The sequence below is a fragment of the Mirounga leonina genome, unplaced genomic scaffold, assembly GCF_011800145.1.
Source record: "Mirounga leonina isolate KUSES-001 unplaced genomic scaffold, KU_Mleo_1.0 Mir_104, whole genome shotgun sequence".
In the NCBI taxonomy this organism is placed as follows: Eukaryota; Metazoa; Chordata; class Mammalia; order Carnivora; family Phocidae; genus Mirounga; species Mirounga leonina.
The window spans coordinates 8651403-8667222 of NW_023270231.1; the positions used below are offsets into that span (position 1 = coordinate 8651403).

Below are 15820 nucleotides of genomic sequence, written 5' to 3' on the forward strand. Positions count from 1 at the left end.
TGACCTGAGGCTTATCAGAGCTGAAACAATGGAACTGCGTGAGAACAGAGCAGATTTAATCAGAAGGAAATTCTGCTTCAGAAACAGTCTTTGCCCCACCAAAAGACACGAGTTTAGGAGGAAGGAGGACAGGAGATGAGAAACAGAAAAAAGGAAGCTTTCAAACATTTTTTTAAAAAAATAGCACTTTCCCCACCCCCTGGTAACTTCTCCACTCAGTTAGGTTTAATATGAAGTAATCCTGCATGTTCCTTAGGAAATCTGGTTATGTTCTCGAAGCTGGTGAATAATGGAGATATCTGCCACACTGGAAAATAGTGCCGATCAATAATATTGTATGTTTTTGTTTGCCACGCCTTTTTGCAGCTGACTCGCTTTCCCTTCTCTCTGGAGCTTGGCTGCTTTATTTATAGACGTGATTTTTATCTTCTCTTTTCCTAATGGTGATGTTTGGCGGACCAAGGGAGCAGTTATGGAAGCAACTCTGTAGGGCAAATAACCAAGCCAGTGATACTGTAGTCATTTCCTGAACTCACAACCCATTGGGGGCTCACTGCCTTCCTGAGGCTGAAATGCATGCACTTCACCCCATTCTGATACTATTCAGGGCAGACAGATGTGGGCATCAAAGCTGTTGTTACTGGAAGATTTTTCTGCTCCTGCAGAATGATATACTGTAACTAAAACTTGAATTTTAGCAAGTAGGATAATTGTTACTTCTCTAATGCCTCTGATTAAGGTCAGCAGCAGACATTAGTTAGGAACTAAGATTGCTTTTGTGGGCAAATGACGCAGGGGAAGAAATTAAAAAAAAAAAGGTTTCTGTCTTGAAAATGGAGGATACCAGAGGGAACTATATGTTATGCACAGATTGTATCAGCTATCTAATACTATGTGACATAATGGCTTCCACAACACCCATTTATTTACTCTTACTTTTGCCATTTGGGTAGGGCTCAGCTGGGCTGGCTCATCTCTGCTTCATGCAGTGTTTGTGGTCAACTGGATGGTTTCCACAACCTCTTTGACATGCCCAGCAGTTGGCTGGGGGGCTTGGTTCTCCTTTGCATGGCTCCTTAGCAAGATATACTGGGCTTCTTCATTGCACTAATAGCTTCCCAACTACATAGCATCAAACTCAACCCCCTTATGAAACATTTCACCTCTTTCTCTGTACCATTTCCTGTGTTTCCTGGGGATGTGTCACAAATGTTCTCAGAAAAGACCCTTCCACTGGAACTATCCTGCTCAGCCAGCTGCTTCAGTTTTTGCTTGTCCCTCCATGTGTGCATTCCAGCATGGCCCAGTCGCCATTACATCTTTCTCTTACTGCATACCTTCATCTACGCATCGGACCCTCATGGCCCCAGTGGCTCTCTGGGGCAATGTGGGAACACTGCTCCTTTCCCCTCTGGGCTACTATTTTAGAGGGGTCCCAAGCAGGACTCTTTGTCCACCTTTCTCCATCTTCTGTTGTTCTTCCTCTGTTTAAGACATGAATCCAGCATGGGCTTGGCTGGGAATGAGTGGATTGGACCACAGCACAATATGGAATTAATCTAATGGCATTTTACTTGATTAAACCTATTGTGCCCGGTTCTATCTATTTTTAGGGTAAATTCTCCCAAGACCCTGACTCTCTAGATAGCCATCTTCCTGTCCAGCTAGGACCACCCCCCACCCCATTTCACCCATCATCCCTCTCTTGAACTAGCACCATTGTCAAATGAGGTTTGTCCCATTTTAGAGGTGAAGAAACTAAGTAAAGGAAATGGGAAATTCAACTCCCTTGACTTAGGCAGCCACTGTAGGCTAGGGGGAAAAAAAGCAAGATTCCAGGGCTCTATTTAGTCCATCCCTCAGTTGGCAAATCCTCCTTATCCTGAGAAATCAAAGATATCCTGTGGGGGTAGCAACGAGATACTCCATATGGTGTTCTGCTCTTTCTCACCCTTTTAATTTGGCTCATTGTTCAATCTTAATTTGCAATTGTCACAGCTGCGATTGCATTCCCAATGTTCCACCAACTCCAAAAACCCTTGAATCTGAACCCTCGGTGGTTTTAATTTTATTTTTGTTGAGAAAGGTTATGTTGTCACAATGGGTAAAGCTAGCTCTTCAGTGAGGGAAAACATTTTTTCTGGGAAAAAGATACTTCTAATTTTGTATTAAGCCTCAGAATGGGCTGCAACTGTGGAACCTCAAGTGCAGGGGAGTTGACAACTCAGCCATAATCAAGCTAACTGAATTGGACAGAGCAATGTGAGACATAATTAGCAATTCCGTTCAGCGAGCTGTCTCCTGAAAAACTTAAAATACCTTCCTGCCTCATGCATATTCAGTGCCTCATTTGCTATTGTTTTTATCCAACAGGTTGAAATTCAAAAGGAAAAAATTCTGAGTTGTCTGCCTCATTTTCATCCCCCGCATTCTCCTCTCTTCTCAGCAGCTCCCCTCACCCCCCTATCCAGTCCCATTTCAATATAGCAGGTCACCCCGGTGCCAACTGCACACTGACAAATACAAAGTACTCTGAGCACACTTTTTTCTCTTGCTAGTAGTACCTTTGTCAACCTTTCCTCTCAATTAGATAAACTGAGCAGGTACGTTTGCCCTGGGGAATTATGACCATTTGGTTGTTATGGTCAGGCTTCTGGTGGGAATTCTGTCTGTCACATGGTTACTGGGTCATGATAGGTTTGCGCTGAATTGGAGATTGACTGATGATCCCATGCTTTTCCTCCTGATCTCTATCCACCTTGATGGATTAGGCTTTCACTTTCCTTGACATTCCAGGTAGATAGGCTTTTGCCTGTGGATGTGCAGGGAGACCACAGAAGCAAATACATTTCCCTCTGTTCATTGCATCCCTGGTTAGCTGAGCCTACAAGTTCTCCATTAGAAGATTGTCTACAAAATATGTTGGGTGTGACTATTCTGGAAAGACCCCCGGAAGAATGGTTGTCTGCAGAGGCAGGGCCGTGTAGAGCAAACAAGAGTCTGTGTTAGATCTAGGGTCAAAGCCTAGCTCTGTGCTTTTAGCTGTGTGGTCTTGACCAGTTACTTAACCTCCCTTCTCCCCAAGTGCTTCATCTGTACAACAAAGATCATAGCAACCCTGTGTGTGAGTATTATTATGAGGATTACATAAGATAAGGTATAGGGAAGACCTAGACAAGTGTCTGGCACATTGTTGGTGTTCAGCAATTGTGTCCTTCCTTTCCTTTGTAAATTCCTCCCCTTCCTCATCTTAGTCTTCCTTTTCCTTTTCTTTCTGTTTTATTGTATTTTGCAATCGGATATCAGAAAATGTAAAATAGGGTGCCTGAGTGGCTCAGTTAGTTAAGTGACTGCCTTAGGCTCAGGTCATGATCCTGGGGTCCCAGGTTGGAGTCCCCACATTGGGCTCCTTGCTCAGCAGGGAGTCTGCTTCTCCCTCTGACCCTCCCCCCTCTCATGTTCTCTCTTTCAAATAAATAAATAAAATCTTAAAAAAAAGAAAGCAAATGTGAAATATTTTAAAATTTCAGGCAAATTACTCAGTACTTTCAATTTCTTTCCCTACAAAGTTTCTTTTTTTTTTTTTTTTTTAAGATTTTTTATTTATTTGACAGAGAGAGACACAGCGAGAGAGGGAACACAAGCAGGGGGAGTGGGAGAGGGAGAAGCAGGCTCCCCACAGAGCAGGGAGCCCAACGTGGGGCTCGATCCCAGGACCCTGGGATCATGACCCGAGCCGAAGGCAGACGGTTAATGACTGAGACACCCAGGCGCCCCCAAAGTTTTTTTTTAAAAGACACATTCTAGCAATTAGCAAATGCTGATTTAAGTTTCATCTTCTTTCCCCTCCCCTATCAATACCTAGTAAAGGTGACTGGCCAAAGGCATAAATTGAGTTAAATGAGAAATTAAGTATTTTTCTAACCCTAAATCCCTGGAAGCATCACTGTATTTTATCACTTCAAAAATAGTCTCTTTCAATGGATAAAGAAGATGTGGTATATATATATAATGGAATACTATGCAGCCATCGAAAATGAAATCTTGCCATTTTCAATGACATGGATGGAACTAGAGTGTATTATGCTAAGCGAAATAAGTCATTCAGAGAAAGACAAGTATCATATGATCTCACTGATATGAGAAATTTAAGAAAAAAGACAGAAGATCATAGGGGAAGGGAGAGAAAAATGAAACAAGACAAAACCAGAGAGAGAGACAAACCATAATAGACTCTTAATCTCAGGAAACAAACTGAGGGTTGCTGGAGTGGAGGGGGGTGGGAGGGATGGGGTGACTGGGTGATGGACATTGGGGAGGGTAAGTACTATGGTGAGCACTGTGAATTGTGTAAGATTGATGAATCGCAAACCTGTACCCCTGAAACAAATAATACACTATATGTTAATAAAAAAAATTAAAAAAAATAACCTCTCTCAGATTTTAGCTTTTCCATTTGGGGAGCATTAAAATAAGAAAAATATATGAATAAAATGTCATGTTTAAAATTTTTAATTTGCTGACTTAACTTGGAAGGTTTAATTTTCACATCTTTTTTTTAAGTGAAAAGTAGGAAGTTAAGGTGTACTTGGGTTTGTAAATATTTTAGGGGAAGCTGAGATATGCTTTAAATGGATTCTATATGAAATACAACAGTAGTGCCCAAAAGAGAGTTTTAAGGGGGAAATAAAAGGAGAAAGGTCACCAGTGTTGTAAATCAGAGGAGGAGAGTTGAGAAGTTATTCCTTTTCAAAGTTAAATTTGTCATAGCAGGTTGACATCTGAATAAGTTCATAGGATGAGAAATGAATGCAAGGACTAGATCGAGTAGAGGCACCCCTTTCCCTCCCCTCCTTCCGGAAAGTCTATAGATCTTAATACACGTATCATACTATTTGGCAGGTGATTTAGTCTTCATTGATTACCATCACACACTGTCCTCTAAGTGTTTTCCAAAATATTGCAGAATACTTGAGGGGGTGGATCACCTCACATACTTGATGTGGCTTCCCACAGCTTCTAGCCCCATCCTATATATGTGTTAAGCAAGAAAGGAATCCTTGCAAACTGGAGACAGAATGAGAGAAAATGAAACCATGAACCAATCTTCCATCTGCAGTACCCCTCACTTTATGAAGGTGTGAAGGCCAAGGATATGAGCCACCATGCTCATCAACAGAAATGGTTGTACAGGAGGGAGGAATAGATGAAGTCCAGAACAGAAGACTTTGAAATGAGTATGTTGAACTCCAACAATGGAAAGAGATGAAGAATGAACTGCAGATGAAGGGAATGTGAGAGATGGAAGAAAACTGGTGATTGCTCAGCTTCTGTGGAATGAGAGTGTGGAGTGTGAACAAGTTCCAATGCGGCTTCCATGTCATAAAGGTGGAGAACAGGGTAGAGGATATATTAGAAATCATGACCCCCCCTTTGACTGAATAACTTTAGTTAGGTGTTCAATATAACCTCTTGTGTCTCTCAGGCAGGAACTTGATAAGCAATACTTAATGGAGAATTGAGGGAGCCAATACCCTGAAGAATAGGGACAAAATAGGAGTGGACATTTGAAGCTTAGGGAGAGATTTGCACCCTGTTAGCAGTGGAAAATGCCATCCTTTGCCTCCTTGAGCAAAAGTTCCCTGAGTTTTGAAAGCAATTAATCTGATGTTTCTACTTTGACCCAAATAGAAGCCTAAATCCTGAAAAGTCTGTGCAATAAGTATATTTTGTTGACAGGTTATTGAATAGGGTATAACCTCCCACAAAAATCTTGTCTAAATCCACCAAAATGGTGAAAATGAATGATACTGCATCAAAGTCATGGCTGTAGTTGTTACATAGGCTTCAATTTTTTGCTTCTTTCTCCCTTATACTTTTTTTTTAAAAGCAGGGAGTCTATTGAGAAATCTTATTAAAAATCACAAACTGAACAGCAGACCTCCCTTTTTTTGAGAACCAGAAACAGGTTTTAAATGACAAAAAAAACCCCTCCTTTAATCTTTTTGTAACATCTTGACAGTTGTGCCAGAAGATGTCTGCTTCTGCCTTCAAAATATAATTGCTTTTGGTCTGAAATAATTCATTTCCCACTCCTTTTCCTCTACTAGAAATCTTTGCCCTTTAAGCTGGATATTTTCCCTTAATTTTGTGGCTACTTTTTTGGAAGGTAATGGGAAGGGGTAGGGAGCCAGGAGGCAAAGGAGACCAGAGTGAATGTCATAAACACAATGCTTTGCGGAGGTATAATGTGGGATAAAAAGAGCCTCTGTGAACCAAGGGAAAAAAACTAACCTCATAAAAATGAGGTTAACTGTCACACTGTTGAATATCTGGTGTCATCGAAGGTATTTGACCTTTTTAAATCCATCAGAGCACATTTCTATTTGTTTTGTTTTCAAAAACTCAAGTCAAGTCATATCATAGTTGAACACCTTTTGAGCAGTTTAGTGTCTTAAAGATCCCAGATCTTGTTTTATCCAAAGAATCCCCTATAAACATTGGAGTAAGAATGTCTTCAGATTTCTGTAAAATCTGCATCTTTGGACTCTTTAGCAGGAAACATTTCTGAGTTATGAAATAAACCTAATGGGGAGTAGAACTAGGTGATCTCAGCAAAGGAGGATCTTCAATGGTGGGATGTGGAGTGTAGACATCAGTGAGAATCTGTAACTGCAAAGTGGCATGGTATGCCCTTCTAACATCTAAATTTAAGTCTTGAATCATAAACTACAGAAAAAGAAATATAATAAGGGAAAAAGAGGACATGAAAGAGAATCAGAGGTGTTGACCATCACAGTAAACCTAATAGTTTTGGGCTCCTTACATTACAGTGTATGCATTTTCCCATATATACTTGTCATTTTTTCCCCAAACTAGTTCTGTGAAAGTAATTGTAGTCTATCAGCTCTTTCATGACTCAGTTGCATGGATGTTTTTGGCTCCTTTGCATCTACTTTTCTCTGTATTCACTAAAGCCCAGAAGAGGACTCTGCCGTGCACTTTGCAGAGTTTATGGGATTTGACCTGTTGGATGAATGAAGATTTGTCTAATAGAACATCTTCTCTGCTTTTCTAGTTGCTTGAGAAAATAAGAAATACATGAATAAAGAGAAGCAGGGGAAGGGAACACCAAGCCTCTGTTGCAGTACTAGGTACTCCTGGGAAACTATCAGGTGAGCTGTTCCTTCTACCTGCCTTGAGGCTTCTTTGCTCTTGAAGGACAGGGTGGAAGTGGTACATTTCTTTTTTTTTTTATATATGTATTTTTTTATTATGTTATGTTAATCACCATACATTACATCATTAGGTTTTGATGTAGTGTTCCATGATTCATTGTTTGCGTATAACACCCAGCGCTCCATGCAGTATGTGCCCTCTTTAATATCCATCACTAGGCTAACCCATCCCCCCACCACCCTGCCCTCTAGAACACTCAGTTTGTTTCTCAGAGTCCATAGTCTCTCATGGTTCGTCTCCCCCTCTGACTTCTCCCCCTTCATTTTCCCCTTCCTGCTATCTTCTTCTTTTTTTTTTTTTTTAAACATATATTATGTGTTTCAGAGGTACAGGTCTGTGATTCAACAGTCTTACACAATTCACAGCACTCACCATAGCACATACCCTCCCCACTGTCTATCATCCAGCCTACCATCCCTCCCACCCCCCACCACTCCAGCAACCCTCAGTTTGTTTCCTGAGATTAAGAATTCCTCATATCAGTGAGGTCATATGATACATGTCTTTCTCTGATTGACTTATTTCACTCAGCATAATACCCTCCAGTTCCATCCATGTCATTGCAAATGGCAAGATTTCATTCCTTTTGATGGCTGCATAATATTCCGTTGTATATATATACACCACATCTTCTTTATCCATTCATCTGTTGATGGACATCTTGGCTCTTTCCACAGTTTGGCTATTGTGGACATTGCTGCTATAAATATCAGAGTGCACGTACCCCTTCAGAACCCTACATTTGTATTTTTGGGGTAAATACCCAGTAGTGCAATTGCTGGATTGTAGGGTAGCTCTATTTTCAACTTTTTGAGGAACCTCCATACTGTTTTCCAGAGTGGCTGCACCAGCTTGCATTCCCACCAACAGTGGAGGAGGGTTCCCCTTTCTCCACATCCTCACCAACATCTGTCGTTTCCTGACTTGTTAATTTTAGCCATTCTGACTGGTGTGAGGTGGTATCTCATTGAGGTTTTGATTTGGATTTCCCTGATGCTGAGCAGTGTTGAGCACTTTTTCATGTGTCTGTTGGCCATTTGGATGTCTTCTTTGGAAAAATGTCTGTTCGTGTCTTCTGCCCATTTCTTGATTAGATCATTTGTTCTCTGGGTGTTGAGTTTGATAAGTTCTTTTTAGATTTTGGATACTAGCCCTTTGTCTGGTATGTCATTTGCAAATATCTTCTCCCATTCTGTCGGTTGTCCTTTGGTTTTGTTGACTGTTTCTTTTGCTGTGCAAAAGCTTTTTATCTTGATGAAGTCCCAATAGTTCATTTTTGCCCTTGCTTCCCCTGCCTTTGGCGATGTTTCTAGGAAGAAGTTGCTGCGGCTGAGATCGAAGAGGTTGCTGCCTGTGTTCTCCTTTAGGATTTTGATGGACCCCTGTCTCACATTTAGGTCTTTCAACCATTTGGAGTCTATTTTTGTGTGTGGTGTAAGGAGATGGTCCAGTTTCATTCTTCTGCATGTGGCTGTCCAATTTTCCCACACCATTTGTTGAAGAGACTGTCTTTTTTCCATTGGACATTCTTTCCTGCTTTGTCGGAGATTAGTTGACTATAGATTGAGGTCCATTTCTGGGCTCTCTATTCTGTTCTTTTGATCTATGTGTCTGTTTTTGTGCCAGTACCATACTGTCTTGATGATGACAGCTTTGTAATAGAGCTTGAAGTCTGGAATTGTGATGCCACAAGATTTGCTTTTCTTTTTCAACATTCCTCTGGCTATGCGGGGTCTTTTCTGGTTCCATACAAATTTTAGGATTATTTGTTCCATTTCTTTGAAAAAAGTGGATGGTATTTTGATAGGGATTGCACTGAATGTGTAGATTGCTCTAGGTAGCATTGGTGTCTTCACAATATTTATTCTTCCAATCCATGAGCATGGAACGTTTTTCCATTTCTTTGTGTCTTCCTCAATTTCTTTCATGAGTATTTTATAGTTTTCTGAGTACAGATTCTTTGCCTCTTTGGTTACATTTATTCCTAGGTATCTTATGGTTTTGGGTGCAATTGTAAATGGGATCGACTCCTTGATTTCTCTTTCTTCTGTCTTGTTGTTGGCATATAGGAATGCCACTGATTTCTGTGCATTGATTTTATATCCTGCCACTTTACTGAATTCCTGTATGACTTCTAGCAGTTTTGGGGTGGAGTCTTTTGGGTTTTCCACATAAAGTATCATATCATCTGCAAAGAGTGAGAGTTTGACTTCTTCTTTGCCAATTTGGATGCCTTTTATTTCTTTTTGTTGTCTCATTGCTGTGTCTAGGACTTCTAATACTATGTTGAATAGCAGTGGTGATAGTGGACATCCCTGCCGTTTTCCTGACCCTAGGGGGAAGCTCTCAGTTTTTCCCCATTGAGAATGATATTCGCTGTGGGTTTTACATAGATGGCTTTTATGATATTGAGGTATGTACCCTCTATCCCTATACTCTGAAGAGTTTTTTTTTTTAAGATTTTTTTTTTTTTAATTTATTTGAGACCGAGAGAATGAGAGAGACAGAGAGCACATGAGAGGGGGGAGGGTCAGAGGGAGAAGCAGGCTCCCTGCCGAGCAGGGAGCCCGATGCGGGACTCGATCCCGGGACTCCAGGATCATGACCTGAGCCGAAGGCAGTCGCTTAACCAACTGAGCCACCCAGGCGCCCCTACTCTGAAGAGTTTTGATCAAGAAAGGATGCTGTACTTTGTCAAATGCTTTTTCTGCACCTATTGAGAGGATCATATGGTTTTTGTTCTTTTTTTAATTAATATATATGCAGGGAATGATCCCAATCTTTTGGTACGTCTTGGGACCTGATTTGTGACCTAGGATGTGATCTATTCTGGAGAATGTTCCATGGGCACTAGAGAAGAATGTGTATTCTGTTGCTTTGGGATGGAATGTTCTGAATATATCTGTGAAGTCCATTTGGTACAGTGTGTCATTTAAAGTTTTTATTTCCTTGTTGATCTTTTGCTTAGATGATTTGTCCATTTCATTGAGGGGGGTGTTAAAGTCCCCCACTATTATTGTATTGTTGTTGATGTGTTTCTTTGCTTTTGTTATTAATTGGCTTATATAATTGGCTGCTCCCATGTTAGGGGCATAGATATTTACAATTGTTAGATCTTCTTGTTGGATAGACCCTTTAAGTAGGATATAGTGTCCTTCCTCATCTCTTATTATCTTTGGTTTAAAATCTAATTTGTCTGATATAAGGATTGCCACCCCAGCTTTCTTTTGGTGTCCATTACCACGGTAAATGGTTTTCCACCCCCTCACTTTCAATCTGGAGGTGTCTTTGGGTCTAAAATGAGTCTCTTGCAGACAGCATATCGATGGGTCTTGTTTTTTTATCCAATCTGATACTTTGTGTCTTTTGACTGGGGCATTTAGCCCATTTACATTCAGGATAACTATTGAAAGATATGAATTTAGTGACATTGTATTGCCTGTAAGGTGACTGTTACTGTATATTGTCTGTGTTCCTTGCTGGTCTATGTTGCTTTTAGGGTCTCTCTTTGCTTAGAGGACCCCTTTCAAGATTTCTTGTAGGGCTGGTTTCATGTTTGCAAATTCCTTTAGTTTTTGTTTGTCCTGGAAGCTTTTTATCTCTCCTTCTATTTTCAATGACAGCCTAGCTGGATAGAGTATTCTTGGCTGCATATTTTTCTCATTTAGTGCCCTGAATATATCCTGCCAGTCCTTTCTGGCCTGCCAGGTCTCTGTGTAGACGTCTGTTGCCAATCTATTGTTTCTACTATTGTAGGTAACAGATCTCTTATCCTGAGCTGCTTTCAGGATTTTCTCTTTGTCTCTGAGACTCATAAGTTTTACTATTAGATGTCGGGGTGTTGACCTATTTTTATTGATTTTGAGGGGGGTTCTCTGTGCCTGCTGGATTTTGATGCGTGTTTCCTTCCCCAAATTAGGGAAATTCTCTGCTATAATTTGCTCCAATATACCTTCTACCCCTTTCTCTCTTTCTTCTTCTGGGAATCCAATTATTCTAATATTGTTTCATCTTATGGTATCACTTATCTCTCAAATTCTGCCCTCATGATCCAATAGTTGTTTATCTCTCTTTTTCTCAGCTTCTTTATTTTCCATCATTTGGTCTTTTATATCACTAACTCTATCTTCTGCCTCATTTTATCCTAGCAGTTAGAGCCTCCATTTTTTTTTAAGATTTTATTTATTTATTTGAGAGAGAGAATGAGAGAGAGAGAGAGAGAGAGAGCACATGAGAGGGGGGAGGGTCAGAGGGAGAAGCACACTCCCTGCTGAGCAGGGAGCCTGATGTGGGACTCGATCCCGGGACTCCAGGATCATGACCTGAGCTGAAGGCAGTCGTTCAACCAACTGAGCCACCCAGGCGCCCTAGAGCCTCCATTTTTGATTGCACCTCATTAATAGCCTTTTTGATTTCGACTTGGTTAGATTTTAGTTCTTTTATTTCCCCAGAAAGGGTTTCTCTAATATCTTCCATGCTTTTTCAAGCCCAGCTAGTATCTTTAAAATTGTCAATTTGAACTCTAGTTCTGACATCTTACCAATGTCCGTATTGATTAGGTCCCTGGCAGTCAGTACTGCCTCTGGTTCTTTTTTCTGAGGTGATTTTTTCCATCTTGTCATTTTGTCCAGAGGAGAATAGATGAATGAGAGAACAAAATGCTACGAGGGTAGCAATGACCCCAGAAAAATATATACTAAACAAATCAGAAAAGACCTGAAACCAGGGGAAAAGAAAGGGAAAATAAAGAAAAAAGAAAAAAAATGAAAAAGAAAAAGATAAAAAAAAAAACCAGAATATGATCCAATATGATCAGGCTGGTGCATAGATCAGTGCCACACACTAGATTTTGGGCCTATTTTGGTCTGTTAGAAAAATGTGCCTCCTAAAATTTTAAAGAAAGAAAAACTTATATATGTACAAAAATAAGAGTAAATATAATGAAGGGATGGAATATGACTGTAAAGATGAAAATTATAAAAGATTTTATAAAAGGAATTGATAAGAAGTTGGTTGAAAAAAGAAAGAAGAGGATTTAAAAAAAAAGGGGAGAGAATGTGATCAGGCAGGAGACTAGAGAGATTTAGGGTATATTTTGGTCTGTTAGAAGAAACTGTATCCCCAAATTTTAAAGAGAGAACAACTTATATATGTATATATATATATATATATGTACCAAAAACAAGGTTAACTGCTATGAAGGGATAGAATATGAGTCTAAAAATGAAAAATAAAAAAGATTTTTTTAAAAAAGGGATTGATAAGATGTTGGTTGAAAAAGGGAAAAAGAGAAATTAAAAAAAAAAAAAAAAGAAAAAAGAAAATTAAAACAATTAACTTTGAAAGACTGAAGAATCATGGGAAAAAAGCCATGAATTCTATGTGCAGCATACCCCTAGTGCTGGAGTTCTGCCATTCTCATTGATTGGTAAACTTAGTCTTGGCTGGCTGTTTTGCTGATCTTCTGGGGGAGGGGCCTGTTGCTGTGGTTCTCAAATGTCTTTGCCAGAGGCGGAATTGCCCCGCCCTTGCTGGGCCAGGCTAAGTAATCTGTTCAGGTTTGCTCTCGGGAGCTTTTGTTCCCTGCAAGCTTTCGTAGAGCTTTGGAGGATGAGAGTGAAAATGGTGACCTCCCAATCTCCGCCCCGGAGGAGCCGAGAACTCGGGGCCCCGCTTCTTAGTGAGCCCCCAGAGAAAAGCAGTCAATCACTCCCATCTCCCCAGTCTCTGGCCGCACTCTGTGCGCACCTGGCCTGTGACCGATCATTTCTATTTATGGCACCCGACCCAGTGTGGAGACTCCAAGCCCAGCAGATCCCTGTGGTGCGCTCCCATGCTGCTCCTCCTGGGGAAGGAGGGGGAGTCTCTCCTGATCTGCTGCTTGTTGGGTCCCTGCTGGAAGAGCAGTGGCCCGACTGTGCTGTGGGTCATGGTTTATGGCAACCCCGAGCTGAGAGCCCACTCCTCAGCTCCATCTCTGCAGCTGGCTTCCCTGCTCAGATACCTGGGAGCTCTGCCACACTCAGGTATCCCCAGTCTTTCTGTGACCCCAAGGGTCCTGAGACCACACTGTCCCAGCGAGGGTTCCACACCCTGCTTAGCCACTGGAGCGATGTCTCTCATCAGAGCAGACTTCTAAAAGTTCTGATTTTGTGTTCCACGGCTCTATCACTTGCCAGTAGCAGCTGACAGAGGCTCCCTCCCCTGCCATCTATCTTCCCATATATATCACCTCGGATTCACTTCTCCGCACATCCTACCTTCTAGAAAGTGGTTGCTTTTCTGTTCAGAGAGTTGCTGCTATTCTTTTCTTTGATCTGTTGAGTTCGTAGGTGTTCAGAATGGTTTGATCCCTATCTAGCTGAATTCCTGGGACCAGACAAAATTTAGGTCTCCTACTCCTCCGCCATCTTGCTCCTCCCCTGGAAGTGGTACATTTCTATATAGGCAGGAACCTAAGGTACATTTGGGGAAGTAAATCTAAGCCCAAGTTTTCTTCTTTCTTAGGGAAAACAAGGATGAGAATTACCTTGCATTGAACACTTACTATGAGTCAAGCATTTGACTTACATGAGTCAAGCTCCTTATAGTGTGTGGTTGGGCCTATATCCCATTTCCCAGTAAGACACAGTCACCAGTATTCTGGAGAGGATCAATTAATGCCACTGTGTATGCGCTATGTTTATTTATTATTATTTATGCTATATATTATTATGGTTCCTTAGGAATTTCCCAATGGACAAGGACAAAGATTCAGTTTTACTAGCTGGGTCCAAGACACAGAAACAAGAGACTGATTATTTTCTTTGGGTTTTCTTCCTCTTGGTCACTTGCCCTGTTAAAATATAGGTATCCCAACCCATCACCCATTCCTGAGGGGTGGTCTTTTTTGCTTCCCTATATCAATTCAGGACCTCATATGTCTTTTTTTTTTAACTTTTCTTAATTTGTTATTTCATGTTATCTGTCCTTCCTGGGATATAGGTTCTGTTTGGTCCTGAGTCCCATTTCCAGGATTCCCATTATACTCTGTTACTTGGGATCCCACTTTTCCTTCTGAGGAGCAGGGCTCTGATCTATTTCAGTCTTTGGGGATGCCAGCAGGTTTATGCAAAACTAATGATGGTTATCGAGTGGCCTGGTATTCCTGGAGGAGTAATGCCTCCTAACTCCAGAGACCATCCCACTTTACCCTTCTTCAGAGTGGCAAGATAGGTTGGTCTGACTTCATTTTACTCTGAGGAAAGTAAGATTAAGAGTTAGATAAGTTTCTTAAATCATGTAATTAGTAAATGGTGGAGCCAGAAGTTAAATACTACTCTGTTTGGGGTGAAAGGAAGTGTCTATATTCCTTTTACACAACGATCTCTTAAAATCTAACATTTATTGAATGCCTCCTGATGGTTCAAGCACTGTGCCAAGGCTGCTATGCTGAGGAATTCTGACACGGAGTTGGCATCAAACTGAGTTGGCTTTCTGAAATACTGTGATGAGAGAGATTCTGTGGTCTTGTCTACACCCAGTGGGAAAGGATGCTGGGATTCATTGTTAATGTCTATCTTGGGAGCAGAGTAGGGTGGCTTTGCCAATTATTCACCTTCTCTCCCGGAGTCAGCCAGCATCAAGGGTGGGATGATAGGATATTTAAGAGCTATGTTTGCACTGCTGCAGACCAGATTCAAGTCCTGAATCCACATTGTGTTTAAGTGGGATGTCTTGAGGAAATTACTCAGACTGAGTCTCCGTTGTCTCATGCTTTAAGCGAGGATGATCATAGTATTCACCTTGGGTTACTTTGAGGCTTAAATGTGACAGTGCTTTTAAAGCACATGATACAGTGCTTGGCACATTAGATCTTCGGTAAATGTTACCTGTTAGAAATAAATGTAATGAGACTGGAAGGTTAACTTGATAGACCACTTACTATCTTTTTATTTTTCTTTCTCTAATCTTACAGAGGTTACTTCTCTAAGGATGCCTAGTTGATATATTTTTCACAGTGAAATAAAAGAGTAATTATTTTCCCATTTATTTCCCTGACAGGTTCCTCTTCACTTCCTTAAGATGAGAAGTCCTAATTTGGCTAACTGATCTAGTCGACAATGAGCACCAAATGCTGACTAGGAGACTCAGGTAAGGCATCATCTACAAAACACAGATGAAGGCGTGATATATTTTGAAAAGTCAGGATGAGTGTAATAAATTGAGGGGCTTAGAAGGGATGCAGGGCAGAGAAAACCCTGATGTCTGTGTTTTAGGTGTAGATGATATTGCTTTTGCAGACCACAGTTTCTCCGTCTCTGCTGCCGTGTTGTGCGATAAGAGAAGTATGAAAAGGTTTGGCAAGGGGCTGAAGCTGAGACATGTAGCCAACCACCACTGTTTCTTGTCCCAGTTCCATTAGCACCGCAGTCAAGTGCTCCAGTACTGTGAGCGTACTACGGTAGCTTGTAATTGCCCTGTGCTTCAGTCAAGAGATGGGTAATTGCTCCTATGGGCCATGGATTTCCTGCTAGCTGCAGCTGATTGAAACCAGCCATTTATTGTGGTTAAAAACCCCAGACTCACTGCAGTGTTTACA

At 41.0% G+C, this 15820-nt stretch overlaps 1 protein-coding gene across 3 annotated transcripts in view; it reads left to right on the forward strand.

Annotated features, from left to right (window-relative positions):
- MAT2B (methionine adenosyltransferase 2B) overlaps nt 1–15820 on the forward strand; it is a 230119-nt gene that overhangs the window by 89632 nt on the left and 124667 nt on the right. For all 3 annotated transcript variants that reach the window (XR_004680833.1, XR_004680827.1, XR_004680828.1), the window contains exon 9: nt 15283–15372. The gene's annotated coding sequence lies outside the window, so the exon portion shown is untranslated. The remainder of the gene's footprint in view (nt 1–15282; nt 15373–15820) is intronic.